Source organism: Typopeltis vanoorti, chromosome 9, assembly GCF_054136105.1.
Source record: "Typopeltis vanoorti isolate ZY-2024b chromosome 9, IOZ_Tvanoo_1.0, whole genome shotgun sequence".
Lineage (NCBI taxonomy): Eukaryota > Metazoa > Arthropoda > Arachnida > Uropygi > Thelyphonidae > Typopeltis > Typopeltis vanoorti.
The window spans coordinates 54,801,752-54,823,201 of NC_143557.1; the positions used below are offsets into that span (position 1 = coordinate 54,801,752).

At 38.0% G+C, this 21,450-nt stretch overlaps 1 protein-coding gene and 1 pseudogene across 1 annotated transcript in view; one reads left to right on the top strand and one right to left on the bottom strand.

The window, feature by feature from the left end:
• The window catches only part of LOC150103053 (phospholipid-transporting ATPase ABCA1-like), an 859,669-nt gene that overhangs the window by 765,409 nt on the left and 72,810 nt on the right, over positions 1–21,450 (bottom strand). The window lies entirely within an intron of this gene.
• On the top strand, positions 9,879–9,997 carry LOC150103057 (5S ribosomal RNA; annotated as a pseudogene).

Here is a 21,450-nt window from a genome sequence, read left to right on the forward strand (position 1 = left end):
TGTTGACAATGCATGGAAACTCACAAGGCATTATCTGAAAAAAGCAACGTATGACTTCATACTGAGGGTTAAGAGAATAAATAGAGTGGGAGTGGATGAAACAGCGAAATCAAGTAGGCCATGCTGGAAAATAAAATGTTATGGAGGAGGTATAAGACAGTTGGTGGTGATCAGATCCATGAAGAGTATAAGGTGCAGGCTAGAAAGGTGATGAGTATGGTAAAGAAAAAAAAGGTACAGTATGAGAGGAGACTGGCTGGTCAGGCGAAGGTTAACTCAAAGGAATTTTTCTGCTACATGGCAAGCAAGAGGAAGAATAATTATAGCAGATTAACATTGGTGGATAGTCATGGCAGCAGACTAACAGCTGCAAAGAATATAGTGGAATTATTGAATGAGCACTTTATCAGCATATATCATATTGATGTAAATGATCCAGTGCAATATATAGAAGAGACACAAGTATTAGGAGAATTGGAAGTGAAAGAAACAGAGGTGTATCAGATGATGGTTGGGTTATATGTGAATAAGGCTGTGAGAATGGGTGACATATCAGTACATATTCTTAGGGAATTCACCACAGTTGGCTACGCTCTTGACCTGGATATTTAATGAAAGTCCTGCAGAGGATAGGGTTCCTAAGGATTGGAAAGAAGGCAAAATAGTACCACTCCACAAGCATAGTTCCAGGACAGAAGTCTCCAGTTATAGACCAGTCTGTATAACTGCAGTTATGGTCAATGTGTTGGAGAGATTTGTTAGGAATAGAATAAAGAATTGGGTTGATGGATGATTCTTTATGATGGTCGGGACGGACGTGTAAAGGATAGGTCAAGTTTTAGTAATTTACTTGCACTTTATAATAAGGTGATGAGTGTGTCAGACAGTGAGAATCATATACAGTGATATTCTTGAATCTATCGAAAGCATTTGATAGATTACCACATGATGATCCCATCCTCTACAGTACAAGCTGTACAGTATGGGAATAGATAGGATATTGGTTAGATGGATCAGAGATTCTCTCTCTCTCTCTCTTTCTCTCTGAACAACACAACCAGGTTGTGTATGGTGGAGCAGTGTCTCAATAAATGGAGGGTAACCAGTGGCGTGCCCCCAGGGTTCTGTTCTTGGGCCACGTGTTTGTAAATGATATAACATGTGAACTGACTAGGGATCTTTAGTTGTTTGTTAATGATGCAAAGTTAGAATGAATTATAAGTAGCATGGCTGATGTTTATTCCCTTCAGGAAGATTTGAATAGACTCTTTAATTGGACAAAGGAGTGGAGTTGTAGTATTAATATCAATAACTGCAAGGTGTTGCATTTTTGAGTGCAGAAATATAAATCTGTGTACTACTATATCGCTGCCATACTGCAGGAAGTGAATGGGGTTAGAGATGGAGAAGTGGCACTGACTATAAGTGAGCAAAAGATATATGGGGGAATGAGCAAATTTGATGTTAATAAGGCTGTGGACTTGATAATATATCATCACATATTCTGAAGGAATGTGCGAGGGAGTTGGTATCTGCTTTGACATATTTTTTTTTAATACAAGTCTTGCACTGGGTTGAATTCGAAAGGAGTAAAAGTAGGGCAAGACTGTTAAACTTCATAAGGGAGGTGAGAGAACTCTAGCAACAAATTATATGCCTATTTATGTGTGAAGTGTCATAGTTAGGTTGTTTGGAGATGCTGGTTAGAACTAGGATCCAGAATTGGATTGACAACAATGTATATAGGATTTTAAAATTGGGAAACAAAGATGGGATGTAGAATTTATGCTTGGTGGCGTTATACTGTTGGAAGTGATGGAAATAAGAGATCTTGGGGTGATAGTGGTTAAGGATCTAAAATTTAGGGGACACATTGCTAAAACTGTGAGGACAACTCAAAGAATTCTGGGAATGATGCAGAGGAAACTGACTTGTAGAAGTAAGGAGATTCTCGTTCCATTGTATAAGGCTTTGATTAGGCCACACAAATAGATTAGGCCACACAAGATAGAGACTTCTGTGCACAGATTTGGTCATCTCTTTTTTTAAAAAGGATGAATAGATATTGGAAAGAGTCCAGAGGTGACTGACTAAGGCAATTTCTAATCTTTGGAATGTCAAATATGAGAAGAGATTGAGAAGATGCAATTTACAGAATCTAGGGGATAAGAGAGAGAGCGGAGGGATTATATGATAGAGACCTACAAGGTAGTAAAGGGTTGTTATAGAATCAATGTTGGAGAGGTTTTGCAGAAAATGGTGGTGATCAGGGGAGAACCAGAGGTCATCCCTGAAAGCTGTATAAGGAAGATGTGAGGGGAGTTTGAAACAGGTTTTTTGCATGTAGAGTTGTGAATGATTGGAATGACTTGCCTGAGAGTGTGGTGTCTGAAGAGAAATTGAGCATGTTTAAGACACAGTGTGATGAGCTGTGTGTATTACCACCTAGATGAGTCTTTGACTCCATGGGGTGTTAGGATAATAATAATAATAATAATAATAATAATAATATATCGTGTTTACATGTTTTGGTCGCTTTTCATGACCGAAAATTAGCATTATAGTTTAATTTTTGTGCATGTTCTTTGGAATGTCAAATGTGAGGACAGATTGAGAAGATGCAATTTACACAGTCTAGTGCAGTGATGGTGAACTTTTTTACCCAGGTGTGTCAAACATCTTTTTTTTTTATAAATATTGGCGTTATTGATGTGCCACTTGCATACATGCATTATAAATTTAACTACATAATCATAGATGGTGACTTATACATATCATATTAGGCTATTTATTTAATAGGAAATTGATATAAAATCAATGAATTCATATTATACAATTAATTTAATAAAGTGAAATTACAAACTTACATTACATTTAACGACTTTTCTGTTGCTGAGTACTGGTAGAAAGTTGCTTTATAGAAGGGCTATAGTGTGTACATTTTAATGCCACACAGGCAGCACTCAAATCATTGCTCAATCTATTTCTCCCTTTTGATTTGATATTATTTAAGGCAGAAAATAGAGTTTCACAAGAGTATGTACAAGAGAAAATTGTTAGAAGAGCTTCAGCAAAGATTTTAAGAGCATGAAAGTTTTCGGGAAGGCTATCCCACATGCTTAGAATTTCACAGTCTGAATTTTTACACGTGATATCATGCAGATGTTCCCACTCAAGTTCTTCTAATTCATTTCTAAGACCAATAAACTTTCTTTTCCAGATGGGATTACACTGGAAGTCGGCTAGTTGCATTTATAGAATCTTTTAAATCCAACCATTCAAAGCCATCTAATTTAAGATCCATGAATTCTATTTCATCAGGATACTTAATGAATTGGATTGTTTGTTCCAGCATTCGAAATTGCTCAAATCTAGAAGAAAACTGCTCAGTTACTGACTTTAGAACTTCGATAGATTGGTTGATATGTTGTTCACAATTTCTGTGGCTGGTTTTGTTTAAAAAAATTTTTCACTCTTGGGAAATACTTAAAATTGTTACTTTCTAAATCACGTTGAAATATTTTGAGTTTATTCTCAAAGCTCTAGGTCGTGCCAAACATAACATCGACAGATTTTCCGAAACCTTGCAATTGTATATTTAGTTGATTCAGGTGCAATGAAAAATCTGTGAAAAACATCAGCTTACTGAGCCAAGCAGAATAGTTCAACTGAGAAAATTCGTGCTCCATGCCCTTCGTATTTAAATATAATTTAATTTCATTTAAACATTCAACAAACCATTCAAGTACTTGGCCATGACTCAACCATCGAATATTATTGTACATTAACAGACCATTGTACACTGATTCAAATTCGCTTAAAAGGGAATTAAATTCTCTTTGTTTAAAGCCCTGGCAGCAATAAAATTAGTTACCTTTGTCACAATTCTCATTACATCATCTAAATCCTTTAAGCCTGATTTCGCACACAGCATCTCCTGATGTTTAATACAATTGAAACAAACCAGGGTGATGACCAACATATTCTGTAAATTCTTTGATAAAACCGACATTACGGCCAACCATATTAGGCACGACATCAGTTGTAATCGAAAATATTTTCGATAAATCTATCTGTTTCTCACGGAACACTTTAACAACACAGTCACGTATATCTTTACCTGTCGTGTTTTGAGGTAAATTTTCTATTCCTTCTGCATAGAATCACTGTGAACATACCTTGCAATAATAGTCAATCGAGCTGATGACGTAATGAAGCCTTGTTGTATTTGATTTTCTATACTAGCATTCTTTGATATAACTCTGTCTTTAATAGTATTCATACTTAATGGTAACTCTTTCATGTGCTTTACAATAGCTTCCTTATTATGAAAGTCCTCAAATAAAAATGATGCACACTTTACAAAAGCTTCTTTTATATAATCACCATAACTAAGTGGTTTCCCATGTTCAACAATAGTATGTGAAATACTGTAACTTGCAGCTACTAAATTTGAAGGTCCTGAAACAAATTTAATTAAAGTCCCTGATTGTGATTCTGCCAGTTTTAGATGTTGCGATATGTATTCTTTGGTTTTCTTTAAAGTTTTTTCAAGGAGCCATTTGTGCTTAGTTTCAAAATGTCTTCTTACATTCCAAGTTCTACTCACAGATAGCCCACCACACAATTTACAGAGAACTTTATCGCCGCTATCGATAACACCATATTCAGTCCAGGCATCTTGGAAATTTCTTCCAATTACTTTCTGTGATCATTTTAGTTTTTTATTAATGCTATCTGCCATTGTAAAAGAGTTCACAAATTAAAAAAGAGCACAATTATACATATAGAGCAGTAATTATTATTATTATTATTATTACTCCAAGATCTCATGGAGTCAAAGACTCATCTGGAAGGCTCTTTTATCACACACACAGCTCGTCATACTGTGCTTTGAACACATTCAAACTCCTTGCAGACACCACACTCTCGGGCAAGGCATTCCAATCATTTAGAACGCTGCACAAAAAAACCTGCCCCTCAATGCCCTACTCACACCCTCTTTATACAATTTCCAGGGATAAAAAGATTGAGAAGATGCAAATTCTTCTCAATTTTTCCTCATACTCGACATTCCAGAGGTCAGAAACTACCTTAGTCAATCGCCTTTGGAGCATTTCCAACATCTCTTCATCCTTCTGAAAACCAGGTGACCAAATCTGGGTACAATAGTCAATGTGTGGCCTAATCAAAGCCTTATACAACGGAACAAGAATCTCCCTACTTCTACACGTCAGTGTCCTCCACATCAATCCCAGAAGCCTTTGTGTTGTCTATACAATTTTGGCTATGTGTCCCCTAAATTTTAGATCCTTATCCACTATCACCAACAGATCTCTTATTTCTTCCAACTCCAACAATATATCCTCACCAAGCATAAATTCTGCATCCCATCTTTGTTTTCCAAATTTTTAAGCCTTACCTTTTGCAACATTGAACTCACATCTCCATTTCCGTGCCCAATCACTCAATTTATTCAAGTCTTCTTGTAAGGCCACAACATCTTCACTACTCTTCATGGTTCATCCCAACTTTGCAACATCTGCAAAAAACTGAATATCTCCATCCAAATTTTCACCTGTATCGTTAATATACAAGTTAAACAGTAATGGTCCCAAAACTGACCCCTGAGGCACTCCACTAGTGACTTTCCTTTTCCTGGATATCGCTATCTCATACACAGCTTGTCGATACCTCTCAGTCAGCCAGTCTCCAATCCAATGCACCAATCAAATATCCAACCCCATCTGCTCTAGTTTGACTATCAATTTATCATGAGGTACTCTATCAAAAGCTTTGCAAAATCCAAGTATATTACTGTGTATCCTTCTCCTCTGTCCAAGGAAGCAGTCACTTTATTGAAATAAGTAGGTAGATTACTAAATCATGACCTCCCTTTAGCAAATCCATGCTGTCCATCAAAGATAATACCATTGTTGTCAACCCAACTCTGGATCCTAGTTCTCACAAGCTTCTCCAGCAACCTTAACCACAACACCTGACACACAGACAGGCCAATAGTTTGATGCTTGAGTTCGATCACCTCCATTATGAAGTGGCACAATCTTGCTTTCCTTCCTTCCACTCTTTAGGGACTTGACCAAGTGCAAGACTCATATTCAATAAATAAGTCAAGAAGGTGTCAACTCCCTGGCACATTCCTTCAGAATACATGGTGATGTATTATCAAGTCCCACAGCCTTATTAAAATCTAGTTTACTGAACTCCCCCATACACCTCTTGCTCACTTACAGTCAGTCACTCCGCCCCATCATCTACTGCTCTCAATTTCTCCATGAAGTCACATTCACAAGATAGAAAGACCTTTATGAATTGTTCATTAAGTATCTCCACCACACATTCTGCAACAGCTGTCTTTATACCATTTTCTCCTATCAATGTCATCCTTCTATCTTTTGCTGGCTACATATCAAAAGAACTCCTTAGAATTCGTTTTGACTTCATTAGTCAAAATGAAGTCAAAACGAATTTGACTTCTCCTTGCCTGGTCCTTAGACCTCATAGAATTGGTTATTTCCACTTCTCTTATGCTGCCTCCCAAATGCCCTCTTTCTCTGTATCGAATGCTTAATCTCTTTATTCATCCATCTCATACCTACCTTATTTAACCTACTCACCCTTGGAATACATTTAGACATTGCATCTACTAGATAGTTTTTGAAAATCCCTCAAGCTGCATTGATCTCTTTTCCAGCTAACTCCTCATTCCATGCTACACCCGCAAGCTGTCTCCTGAGCTCTTCATAATCACCCCCCCCCATGTAGTTCCACATATACCCTTTTTTCACAGGGGTACTTGGACTGCTGGCAACCACCCAGGTAATCACCTCATGGTCACTTTCACCAATTGGTGGATGATTTAACACCTCATTTATAATTACATCCTCTGATGAGATGACCAAATCCAAGACCCTCAATCCTTGCATGCCCTCTGTTACATACTGTCTGTGGTAGTTATCCCTCAAAACTCAAGAAACTCATTTTCTTTACTTCCAGTTGCTATCTCATCATTCCAGTCTATTTTCTCATAATTAAATTCGCCCATAATGATCACCCTTTTCTTATTTGCTTGACTAATTTTATTATACATTTCATTATCTCCACCATCCACATTACCTGGTCTATAACAACATCCCACCAAATATTTGATTCTATTCACCTCTATCTCACACCATACTGCCTCAAAACCACTGACACTATTTCTGTCTTGCATCTCTACCTTGTCGGTTCATAACTCTTTCTCTATCATCAATAGCACTTCCCCTTCCTTTTTACTTCTATCTTCACAAAACATATCATACCCTTCCACCTCTATTCCTGTCAGGATGTCGTCCTCATCTAACCATGTCTCACTTATTCCGACAATCTTTGGGTGAACAGACACAATTAATTCAACTATTTCATCTGCTTTGTTTCTTATACTTCTAGCATTGGTATACAAACACAACAGCTCATTTTTGGATCTACAGCTAGTTCTCACTCGATGTGATCACTCCATGCTCGACTGGGGCCATTTCCCTTTCTGCTTATTAATTTTAAAACCCTTTTCAATTCCAACTGTTTCCTCTTGATCCTAGGTCATCCCATTTCTTTCCTGTCTACACATGCTCTCACCTTCTCTCAGAGCATCCACCGTTCTCATGCTGTGTACCCCTGTCCACCTTGAGCCTCTTCGTTTCCCTACTCCTCTTGCACACCCATTCTCTCATTTTTTATACTCATACCACTCACTTCCTCATTCATAACCACCTCTTCAATCTCTCTTGTCTTACTCTCCTGCTCTTCCACATCACTTCCCGCTTGATATGATTCATTCTCTCTCTCACTCTACTCACTTCTCTGTCTTCCAGCAGCAATCTCTCCAAGCGACTCACACCATAACCACTCAAATACAGTCCATCGCTTCCATACAGTTCACTTCTTCCTTCAAACTCATTCCACACATTAACAAACTGTACTCCCATCTGCTCACACATTTCAGCCAGCGTATCATTCGTAATCCTTGCTCTCCGCCTCATCTCACCACAGTGTGGTGAGATGAGGCGGAGAGCAAGGATTATGAATGGTAAGCCACCATATGGTACGCAACATGCTGACTACCATTCGTTTCACACTACCCTCTTTTATCCTTCCAAGCAGCCTCCTGACATCCATTCTGAATTGCTCTTTGTCCTCTGTCAAATCATTCATGCCGATTAAAACCATCAACTCATTTGCTTGCTCCCTCCTCATATCCAATGCCTCAATCACTCTACTCATTTTACCACTCGGAAAACATACTTTGTGCATCCTATCATCCAGCACACCTTTAATAATGGACTCGCCATATAATGCCATTCACTCATCTTTCATTAACTCTTTCGTGTCATCATGATTAGTTTTAATAGTTTTTACCCGAATTTTCTTAATTTCATTCCGCATCCATATCATCTCTTTCCTCATCCAATCCAGTTGAACTTCTGAATCTCGTGTCACATTCTCTCTATCATTCATTCTTTCAAATTTTCTAACTCTTGACACCCTCTTCTCACTTTCACTCTCATTCATCCTTCTGTGCTTCCATACTTTCGGTCCAACATGTGTCCGACTTTCGCTATCATTCATTCTTTCGATTTTTTCCACTTTTCAATTCCTGCATCATGCCATTTCCAGTTTCATTCATTCTCTCAATTTCGTTCCCTTCCCCTGCCCTCGCCTCACTTTCGTCCCTATTAACATCCGTTATGGTTTTTAAATCACTCGTTTTCTTTTTTACTGATTTTTTAACATTCTTTCACCTCTGTTTCAAACCATCCTTCTCTTTCGAACGTGCACTCATTTTCCCGATGACATTCTCGCTACTAACACTTTCTGTCATCAATTTCATATTTGCATTCAGCAATTTCTTGTTCAGGTCACACTTTGCACACATCCTCCTTCCATCCGCCCTAAACATCCACAAATCATTTATGTAATCGAAAGAATACATATAACACATCTCACACTTAATGAAACCACTGAAGTCTAAGTTATAGTCATGGAATGACAAAGCCACCGCCATGTTTAATCTGCCGGTTACCACACTAAAGTCTAGTAATAACAACGAATTTGTAATTAAGTTTAAGCAAAACAAAATCCCACACACTAATAATAATGGTAGTGCACAACTTTTACAGCAGCTCTTACTCAAACAAATACTCATATATACTTAATTATTCCAAGAATACTTATCTCAATCTGGATTAATTAAGCAGTAATAATTAATAAGAACTAACAATTACTGGAAATGAATTATACACCAGCAACTCAAATTACTTAAGGTGCAGACCATGCACCTTAAGTAACCACAACTTCTTTCAGCAGGACTGCCAGATTTATTACCAGTACGTTCATAGCAACCTTGTTACGTTTTACTCTCTATCATGCTACTAAATAGCAGCTAATTAGTAGGTTTTGTTGCGATATCATCGTAAGTTGTTACTATTTGCATTATTTAACAAAATTTACTGAATTTATTGCAACTATAAAAATGTTTTCATTATTTACTCAGATAAATTCAACATTTAATGCTGCAAATTATATTTTCAGTTAAAAGGTTTTAAATATGTTTAGAACTTGTATTACTCAGTCGAGAGACTTGGAAAGCATGCATGAACGAATTTCACACATAAGTCAAATGAAAACTTCAAGTTTATAATATATAAAGCACGTATTTATAAGTTTGTATCGTATAATATTGATAATAATTTTTATAAGTTGTTAAATTTCGGTTTGGGAGTTTGTGTAGCTCAGTGGATGTGGCGTTTGCACACCATGGTGCTTGCCCACACGAAGGAAGACTTGGTTTCAAATCTAGTCGGCGACTAGACAAAATTTTTGTCAGCGGCCACATCAGTTTGAAAGCACCAGTTCTCGTTTGATCACTGAAGTTAAGCAAACCTGATCCCAGTCAGTACTTGGTAGGATGCCCATCTTGGAAACATGGGTGCTGCTGGCATTAATTATTTTTGTTCCTGCGACGGTGGTATAGTGGTTAGCATAGCTGTCTTCCAAACAGTTGACCAGGGTTTGATTCCCGACTGTCGCAAAAAATGTTTTAGAGCTTGTGTAGCTCAGTTGATGTGAAGTTTGCACACACCACGGCGCTTGGCCACATGAAGGAAGACTTGGTTTCGAGTCTAGTCGGCGACTAGAGGAAATTTTTCTAAGCTTTTTTTTGGAGATAATAGCACGTGGCGGTGAATTTGAGCTGTGCAGAAGAAAGTGATTTTTAATAGGTGAATAGTCCGCTTTTTTCCCCGTTTTTCTATGTTTTTGAGTGCTAAATTGTTTCTCTGAATACGAGTGTACGTCAGTGGTTGTTTTTTGGAAGTTAGTTGCTGTCGTGATATAATATATTTTGGTACCGTCGGAATCGAACGCGTAACAGTGGAAGACAAAACGAAGCTAAGTTACTGTATTTAGTTATATTTCATTTTATTTAATTATATTTAGTACTTAAATGTTCTGATGTTTGTACTTTTTTTTCCTCTTATTTATTAATTGAATAATTATTAAAGATTACGCTACTCAGCAGTAAGGAATGATGGTGGATTCAGCAGCAGTTGCAAGTGGCATAACGCCAAGTCCTCCGCCATTTAAGAACTCAATTATTAGCAATATCATAAGGGACTTTGTGGCATGCAGTACTTGCGGCATGTATGCGTCTCAGGAATTACATATGTGGCTTGTTAATGAGAGTGGAGAGCGTATGTGCGCAAAATGTAGGCAGTTGGAGGAAATAAGTACATTAGATATATCGACATCCGACTTTGTTGCTCCAGGAACGGGGAATGAATGTAGGAAGACAAGTAGTGTAATAGGAGAGAATGAGAAAATAATAGTTGATAGTGTGGAAGGTGTGAGTGACTGTGAAAGTTTAGGAGATGGTTTTGTTTGGGAGAGTGAATTTAGATTAAGAGTGACTGACCTGCAGAGGGAGATAGATGAGTTGAAAGAGGAGGAATGCCTTGTGATTGAGAGCAGAAGTATGAAAGATAAGATTAGGAGAATGGAAGAGATAAATGCAAGGCGAATCAGAGTAGGAGAGAGAGAGAATTTAGGGAGTGTGAGTGAGAGGTATGGGGGTGCTAGAAGAGGAGAGAATGGAACCAGTAGAAGAGAGGGAATGAGAGAGAGGTATGGGAATGCTAGCAGACGAGAGGATGGAAACAGTAGGAGAGACGGAATGAGAGAGAGATATGGAAGTGCTAGAAGAGGAGAGAATGGAAACGGTAGGAGAGATGGAATGAGAGAGAGGTATGGGAATGCTAGAAGACGAGAGGATGGAAACAGTAGTAGGAGAGACAGAATGAGAGAGGGATATGGAAGTGCTAGAAGTGGAGAAAATGTAAACAGTAGGAGAGAGGGAATGAGAGAGATGTATGGGAGTGCTAGAAGAGGAGAGAATGGAAACAGTAGAAGAGAGAGGTATGGGAATGAAAGAAGAGGAGAGAATGGAAACAACAGGAGCGAGGGAATGGTAAGAGGTATAATGTATGGCGACTCAATGATCCGTGGTGTTCAAGATAGGATGCGTGAGGAGTGTTTTCCAGGAGGAACAATAGAATGGGTGGCTATGGCAATTAAGAGAGCTGAAAGGGTGGATGAGATGATTGTGATGGTAGGAACGAATGACTTGAGTGGTAATGTAAGTCGGGCAGCGAGAGATATGAGATTTTTGCTTGAGACTGTACGGAAGAAGACAGAGAGAAGAAAAATAGTGTGCGTGTTGCCTAGGTATGATAATGATGAGCTGAGCAGAAGCGCGGTGATATTGAATGGCATAATAGTGAGAATGTGTGACAAGAGAGGACTGGTATATGTGGATGCTTGGAGTGAGTTTGAGGAAAAAGAGGAATTGTATGCGAGAGACCGTTTACATTTGAATGAGGATGGACGTAGGCATCTGGAGAGATTGCTGTTCTGAACGAGTCAGTGTGTCCCAGGGAGGATGATAGCAGGGGTGGCCTCTTGTGGGAATGGATACTTGGGAAAAGGGAGACAATGTCAGTTAACACTGAGCCCAGTGGAGTCTAGAAGGGATAATGCTGGGTATAGAAACAATGGCATTTATATGCTTTATACTAATGCCAGGAGTATCTGGAATAAGGGAGAGGAATTGGTGTGCGCAGATAGCATCAGCCTGGCCAAAAATTATTGTGATCACTGAGACTTGGTTGACAGAAGGGGATATAACAACAGGAATAGAATTTGCTGGATATAGCATTTTTTATCAGGATAGGAGGGGAAAGCATGGTGGTGGGGTACTGCTTATGATAAGTGATGACCTATGTTCTCTAAGAGTGGAGAATTTGGAAGGAAGTGAGACAAATGATTTTGAGAGTGTATGGTGTGAGGTAGAGGTAGGCAAGACAGGATATTTAGTGGGGTGTTGCTACAGACCCAGGAGCACAGAGGATGGGGACCAGGAGATGTTTAGACAGCTAAGTTTGGCAAGTGCAAGAAGAATGATTGTTATGGGAGATTTTAACTTCAGTAGTATAAATTGGAGAGAGGAAGATGCATGTAGCAATAGGGGAATGGAATTTCTAGAATTCTTGAGGGACAAATGTCTTAGGCAACATGTAACAGAGGGAACAAGAGGTTCAAAAGTTTTGGATTTGGTTATAGCATCAGAAGATTTTGATAATAACTCAGTTGACGTCTCTCCCACCCGTTGGAGAGAGTGACCATATGGTGTTGACTTGGAAAATGAATAGACATGCAGGAGTATCAAAGATACGGGAACTTATGTGGAATTATAAGGCAGGTGATTATAATAGTCTTAGACGTCAACTTCGGGAAGTTTCATGGAGGGAAGAATTGGAAGGTCGGGATATCACAAGTGCCTGGGAAATTGTGAAAGAATATTTGTTATCAGCAATGGTAAATTGTATATCACAAGTGAAGAAGAGGATGCAATTTGGAGTAAAGCGGATGACAAACAATATTAAACAGGAATTGCATGTGAAAAAGAGGCTATGGAAGAGATATAAGGAGACAGGTGAAGAGATGCATGAGGAATATAAGACACAAAGGAAAGCGAAACTGGAATATGAGAGGAGATTGGCCCTAAGATCCAAAGAAAATCCCAGGGAATTTTTTAGCTATGTCGCCAGTAGGAGGAGAATTGACTGTGGAAGAATGATATTGTGTGATAAAAATGGGAATAGAGTGACTGATGCAGAGGACATAGTGGAATTGTTCAATGAACACTTTATTGGAGTATTTCATCCTAGAGGAGTCAGTTTTAATGCTAGAGGGATAGGACTGGTTCGAGGTCTGGAGGTACAGGAGGAGAGTGTGTTTCAGATACTGAGTACTCTGAATGCCAGTAAAGCTGTGGGACTGGATGGTATTTCACCACGAGTTTTGAGAGAATGTGCTAGGGAATTGACAGTGCCTTTAACGTGGCTTTTCAATGAAAGTCTGGCTTGGCAAAGGTGCCCAGGGAATGGAAGGAAGGTAAGATAGTGCCATTGCAGAAGGGTGGTAACAGACTGGAAGTGTCTAATTATAGGCCAGTCTGTATGTCATCAGTAGTTGTTAAGATCTTGGAGAAAGTAGTGAGGGACCGTATACACCATTGGGCAGATGGGGGCAATGTTATCTGTGAGAATCAACATGGAATATGCTAGCCTTTTATAATAAAGTTACAAGAACATTAGATGAGGGAAAGGCATATACTGCAATTTTCTTAGACTTGGAGAAGGCATTTGACAGGGTGCCACATGATAAGCTGATATTTAAGTTGCAGCACATGGGTCTGGATGTCAGATTGGTCAACTGGATTCAGGATTGGCTGTCTGATAGGTATCAGAGAGTTGTGTATGGTGGAGCAGTTTCCAGGAGGCAGAGGGTTACAAGTGGGGTCCCACAGGGCTCAGTACTGGGACCTATATTGTTTAACCTTTATATCAATGACATAGCCAGTGGATTGCAGGGGGGATATTCAGTTGTTTGCAGATGATGCGAAGCTGGGAAGGATTATTAGTAATAGTGACAGATGTGGTAGCCCTGCAAGAGGATTTAAATAAGCTAGATAGATGGGCAAATGAATGGGGATGTCAGTTTAATGCAGCAAAATGTAAGGTCTTGAGGTTTGGGAAACATCGATGGGATGCTGCATACTTTATGGGAGGAGTTATAATTGGAAGAAGTAGGGGAGACAAGAGATCTGGGGGTTGATGATTGATAGAAACCGGAAGTTTAGGGACATATTGCAAAGGTGGTGAAGGTAACACAGAGGATTGCTGCTATTATGAGAAGGACACTGACCTGCTGAGATAAGAGGGTTATCATTCCGTTGTATAAGTCTCTGATCATACCACACTTGGACTATTGTTCGCAGATTTGGTTCCCAGGATTTGAAGGGGATAAATTAACTGTGGAAAGGATACAAAGACGGATGACAAAGATGGTTTCAGGACTGTACAAGGATAGTTATGAGGATCGAATGAGAGAATGTGGACTGCAGAGTTTGGTGGATAGAAGAAGGAGAGGTGATATGATTGAGACTTTTAAACTGTTGAGAGGTTGAGCGAAAGTTCAACCAAGCGAGAGTTCAACCAAGCGAAAGAACTCCCCAGGGTTGACACTGGGGAGTTCTTTCGCTTGGTTGAACAGCGAGAAGGAGTGATGACAAGAGGCCAACCCTGGAAGTTACGAAAGGAAACTGTGAGCAAGAGGGTAAGGAGTGGTTTCTTTGTGTGGAAGGTGGTTGAGCCGTGGAATGCATTGCCTGATGAAGTGGTGGGAGCGAGAACAGTCAGTGAGTTTAAAAAGTGGTATGATAGACTTTGTGTTTCTCAGGGGGAGGCCTCCCCTCGATGAGTCTTGACAGACTTTATGTCTTAGGAAGGACCTCCCTCAATGAGTCTTTTGATTCCTTGGAGGCCTGAATAATAATAATAATAATATGACTATGCAGAAATTATAATGATTAAGAAAGAAAACGTAAACTTAAAATGCTTGTTGTTTATAGGCTAGTTACAAAATAAAATATAAATAGGCTAACTACAAAATAAACTAAAAATAGGATAACTATAAAATATAATTCTTTCAATGAACCAAAACCTACCTTTGTCTTAACTGAGAGCGAACTTACACGATTTATCACAGTTTTTTCATCAGAATACCAATATCTTTCAACATTCAAGGTGTGTCACCTGAAACCCTCAAGTGTGTCAGTGTTGACATGTGAGTCATAGGTTTGCCATCATTGGTCTAGTGGATAGGCGATAGAGGGGGAGGGGATTATATGATAGATTATATGATAAAACCTACAAGTTAGTAAAGGGTTGTTATTGGATCAGAGTTAGAGAGGTTTTACAGAAAATGGTGGTGATAGAGTACTGCATGATAAGTTGATAGTCAAACAAGAGTGGATGGGATTGGATATTAGATTAATGCATTGGATCAGAGACTGGCTATCTGATAGGTATCAACAAGTTGTGTATGGGGGAGCAATATCCAGGAAGAGGAAAGTCACTAGTGGTGTGTCACAAGTGGTCACCATTTACAGCCAAGTATATAAGTTGAAAAGACTTACTTAATTTTTTTCAACTAAGTATTTTTTTTTTTTTTTAAATTTGAGCACAAAGTCTAACCAATGTGAACAAAAATGTTGGATAAGAGAGATGCGTATACAGTAATATACTTAAATTTCTGAAAGAAATTTGATAGACTGCCACACAACAATTTGATAACTAAACTGGAATGGATAGTTATACTAGATTAGTCAGTTGGATCGGTAATTGGTTTTTAGAGAGCTATCAGCAAGTTGTACATTAGGGAGAAGTATGTGAAAAAAGTAAAATCATTAGTGGTATCCTACAGAATTCTGTTTTTAGGTCATTATAGCTTAATTTGTTTAATGCTGCTTAGTGTTCAGGTACGATGTAACATTCGTAAAGGTATCATTAAGGGCTTTATTCAAAAAACACACCAAAAATGATATCATTACACAAAAATCTTTCAATTATAAAAAATAATAAAATAATAATAGCACTAGCATTACTACTATAAATAAAATTCTCCAAACATCCAAACAGAATGAAATGGATACCACTGTACCCACAGAGTAAAATAGAAATGTGCCTAAAACCTGGAATATTTGATGCTGTTTACAAGAAGTTAATCTAATTAAGCGATGACTCCTCTTTCACAGATTCATCCTTCCTCTTTCTCTCTCTCTCTCACACACACAGACATACTGTTTCTTCTTTGAATCCATTGTAGGTACTTTCATGGATGTGTTCTGCTGTAATGGCTCCAAAACTGTAAGAGCACGAGTAGCTGCTGGCCAACACATGTATACTATATTGTCTAACTTCAAATGTAAAGAACCAACTCTTACTCTTCTTTCATTCCATATTGCTCCTATTTTTTTGAACAACCTCTCTCTCACTCACTCAGCCTCCCTCTCTCCTGAAAGACTGGAACTGTTGGCTTTCTTGATGTTTCAGAAACATGTCAAGAAAATTCTTCTTTCTACTTAACCTCTTGTTCACACATGGCTGAAATTTATTATTATTATTATTATTATTATTACCTGAGACCTCCAGGTAGTGAAGGACTCATCAAGGGGAGGCTATAAATCACCCAAACCAGCTATCATACCTTCCCTTAAATTCATTCACACTAGATGCACTTGAGGGAGACCACACTCCTACCAGGCGCATCCCCCGGATGGCAGATGGGGGAAACCCAAATGGGTTGCTCTGAATAAAGAATAAAGAGCCATGGACCAAAGGATGTAGCAGAGGCATGGCAAGCTGGCCACATTATTATGTCAGTAACTTCCATTAGCCAGAGAAAGTCTAGAAACTGAGATAGTGCTACTACGTATGGGACAGCCGATGTGCCTACTCGAAGACCACATAGAGTAGGTGAGAAATCAGCAATGTGGTCAGTCAAGGATGTGAAACACATAGCCACCCTCAACATAAGATCATTATACCAACCTGGAAAATTGCAATTAGTCGAGAAAAATTTAAAAAGACTGAAATGGAATATTTTAGGTTTATCAGAGACACATTGGTGCGGAGATGGATTCATGGATTTACCAGAAGGAAGATTATACTTCTCAGGAAGAAAAGATAACATACACAGAGAAGGAGTTGCATTATTAATTGAGAAGAAACTTACACACTCAGTAATTGAAATAAAATCAGTGTCTCCTAGAATAATCACAGCCAAACTACAAGCAAAAGAAAAAGGTCAAACAATTAAAATAATCCAAATGTATGCACCAGACAGTAACCATTCAGAGGAAGAAATAGAAAATTTCTATGAAGAACTACAACAGGAAATAGATAATTCCAAAAATAGAGAACTCATGATAGTGATGGGAGATTTTAATGCTGAAACATGACAGTTCACAGCAGACAAAAAAATGTGATGAGGAAATTGTCAAGAAAATTCAAATACAAAGATACAGAGAGCTTAATGACAGAGGAGAACAATTACTCCACTTCTGTAAAGCAAACGGTCTAATGATTGCAAACACATTGTTCTATCAATGCCCTAATAATAAATATACATGGACATCCCCAGATGGTAATATAAAGAACTGCATAGACTATATCATCATAAAAACAATGGAAAAGATCAGTAAATAATGTGCGAACATTAAGAAGCTTTAATTTCAACACTGACCACGAAATATTAACTGCCAAAGTGAAGATAAAATTCAACAGGAAGAACAATATCAGAAAAGAAGAAAACATCAACCTACCAAAACTAAACGTGATAGCTCAAGCAAAAGTTTTAATTTCAAGCACATTTTTAGAACAGATGTGCTTGAAATTAAAACCCTCCATCTTCCAGAACAGCAGAAAATACTGGGAAGGAAAAGAAACAGTGTTATCAATTGCAAAAGACACTCTAGGTACCAAACCCAAAATAAATAAGCAGTGGCTAACCCAAGAAACGTGGCTACAACAGAAGAGAAAAGAGAGGCCAAGATATTGGGAGAACTAGGGGACACCTATGGAAGCTGGGCAAGAGTGTGGTTAGCAGGGGTGTTAGAGCTGGGTTCTTTACTTTTAGAGTGGTAAATGAGTGGAATAAGCTGCCAGAGTCTGTTGTGGGTGCTATGACGGTGAACGAGTTCAAGACAAGGTATGATAGATACTGTGAGAATGTAATCGCATAGTTGTGTGGACATGATGTTTAGGGCCTCCCTTGATGAGTCTAAGGACTCCCGGAGTCACCCGAAATAATAATAATAATAATAATAATAATAATAATAATATTTGTAAACCAGCAAAATAACGAAGAGAATAGAGAAAAATACAGTGCACTAAAAAATAAAGTTGATAACCTATGCAAAAAAGCCAAAGAAAAATGGTTAGAAAAAAAAGCTAAGAAATGCCAAGAAGCATACCAATAAAACAACCTAAAAGTCTTCCATGACACTATAAGAGAAATTACAAAAGGATTCTCAGGAAAAGCAGTAACAAAGATAAACAACAAGATGACTGAAACTGGGAATATTGAAGATATAAGAAAAATCTGGTCAAATCATTTTACGACCATCTTTCACCAAGGAAATAAAACTACAATGCCAACAATAGAAGAAAATAATGACCACCCAAAAATTTTACAAGTCAGATACGCAATAAAACAGATTAAAAACAATAAAGCACCAGGCATTGATACTATCCCTACTGAACTTGGTCATATGGAGGCAGCACATCAATAGAATATTTAACAACCCTATTCAATAAAATACTACAAACAGGAGAGATCCCAGATGACTGGAGAACTGGAAAGATCATCCCAATATATAAGAAAGGAGACAAAAGAGACCGCAGAAATTACAGACCACACCTATAAAATATTCGTAAGAATTATACAAAATAGATTAAAAAACACCTATAAAGAACTGATAGGAATAGAACAAGCTGGTTTCCAAGGAAACTATTCAACAATAGACCAGATTTTCACATTACACCAACTAGCAGCGCTCAGCTGGGAAGACCATAAAGAACTATATTGTTGTTTTGTGGACTTTAAACAAGCTTTCGATAGTATCAACAGAGAAATCCTTCTTAAAGTTCTACTAGAAAAAGCAATAGATAAATGCATAATACAGTTTCTGATAAAATATTACTCTAAGACAAATGCAGTAATTAAAAAGGACACACTTACAACAGAACCCATAGAGATCCAAAAAGGAGTAATGCAAGGATGCCCATTATCCCCATGCCTATTCAATATATATCTAGACAAAGTTGTAAAGAAGACAATAGACCATGAGCCTGGAATCAATGTTAATGGTTTAAACATAAATAATATCAAATATGCAGATGATCTCGTCCTTATTGCAAGAACCCCAAATGAACTACAAAGGTTGATAAACAAGCTAAATGAAACCTGTAAAACACATGACATGACAATAAATATACAAAAGACAAAAGTGATGAAAATAGGGAGGAACAGAACTACCATCTCAGCCACCCTAAATGGAGAACAAATAGAGCAAGTAGACAACTTTATATGTCTTGGATCAAAACTAACAGAAACAATAGATGAACTCAAAATAATCAAACACAGAATAGTGATAGGATGGACCACCATGGGAAAATTACAGAAAATCTGGAAAATAAACAAGATATCTAAGCAAGCCAAAATCAAATTATATGAATCCATAATTATACCAACAGTCATCTATGGAGCAGAAGCATGGACAGTTAAGAAAAGAGAGGATAAAAAACTGCTGGCATTTGAAATGAAATGCTTAAGAAAAATAAATAGAACAAGTTGGATAGAAAATAAAACAAACAGCACAGTCAGACAAGAATTATTATATAAAAAGACAATAATAGAAAAAATTAGAAAACAACAATTGAGATGGTTTGGCCACACTGTACACATTGATGCAGACAGACTTCGTAACATACTAATCAATACTTTTCCAACTGAAAAAAAGAAGATCCAGAAGACCAAGAATTACCTGGCTGAAATCAATAAAGAACATCTCAGGATGCAGAACATCTAAGGAACTTTTTCGTACAGCAAGGAACAGAGAAGACTGGGAGATCCTGCTCAAGAGAAGACTCAACCTGTCTTAGATGGAAGAGAAGAAGAAGAAGAAGAAGAAGAAGAAGAAGAAGAGATGCACTTACTACCCCTAATGGCAAATTATTCCACTCACTCACTCACTGCTTTCTAGGAGAAAAACCTAGCTCTTACCACTTTCTTGACTGTGAACAAACTTAACTTCCATGGATGCTTCTGTGTTCTCTCCCCACCTTCCATATAACAAAAAATTTCATCAGTTGAAATTCTATAACACCCATTCAAAAGTTTATAGACCTCTATCATATCACCCCTCTTTCTCCTGTTAACCAGAGTCTACGATCCACATACTTGCAATTTGATATTAAAAAAAATGAAAAAGACAATAGCATGACAAGTCACTGACAAGCAGATATAGAGAAGCTATTATCCCTCTTAATAAGGCTATGGCCGCACCTTGACTACTGTGCACAGATTTAGTCATTTTGGTTTCTTGTAGATGACTGACCAAGATGAACAAGTGGAATACTCCCTGTGGGGATAAATTGAAGGTGTGTGGGATTGGAAAATTTATTTCACAGGTGGAAAAGAGTGAACATAATTATTATTAGTAGTAGCAGGAGTAGATCTCCATGGTCCATAGAGTCAGTGACTCATCATGGGAGGTCCTCCATCACACACACACACACACACACACACACACACACACACACACACACACACACACACACACACACACACACACACACACACACACACCATGACTTTAGTGCAATAAAGAAAATTATTAGTTACCAAAAGAGTTCTATAAGATTAAAGGAAAGAAATGTTTCAGAATGTGATGGAGGAGGAGAAATAGGGATAATCCCAGGAAGTTGTGGCAGAGCATGGTTAGTAAAGGCGTGAGTGGTGAATGACAGTAATGATTGCTAGAAATCGTTGGAGTGCTGTGACAGTGAATGAGTTTAAGGAGCGGTATGGTAGGTATTGTGTGAATAATAGTGCTGGCCTCCCACAATCAGTTTTCTGACACCATGGATGTGTCTGTAATAATAATGATGATGATGATGATGTGATGGGTTAGTAACCATAGTTATGCATGTAGGGCATATAATGTGGTGATAATGAAGTGACAAATGGTGAATGAAATTTGATGTTTAAAGAATCATTTAAGTGATGTGAATGTGAAAGAGGAAGTTAATAATGTGTAGGAATGTGTAGTGTAGTGTGTAAATTAGTGATGAGTATAAGATGTAGGCTAGAAATATACAATATGAGATTTGACCGAGGCCAAATAAAATTCAGAAGAATCCTCTGTTATTTGGCAAGCTAGAGGAAGAATTACACAGGCCTGTGATGGAAAAGTTGTCTGAGAGGTAATAA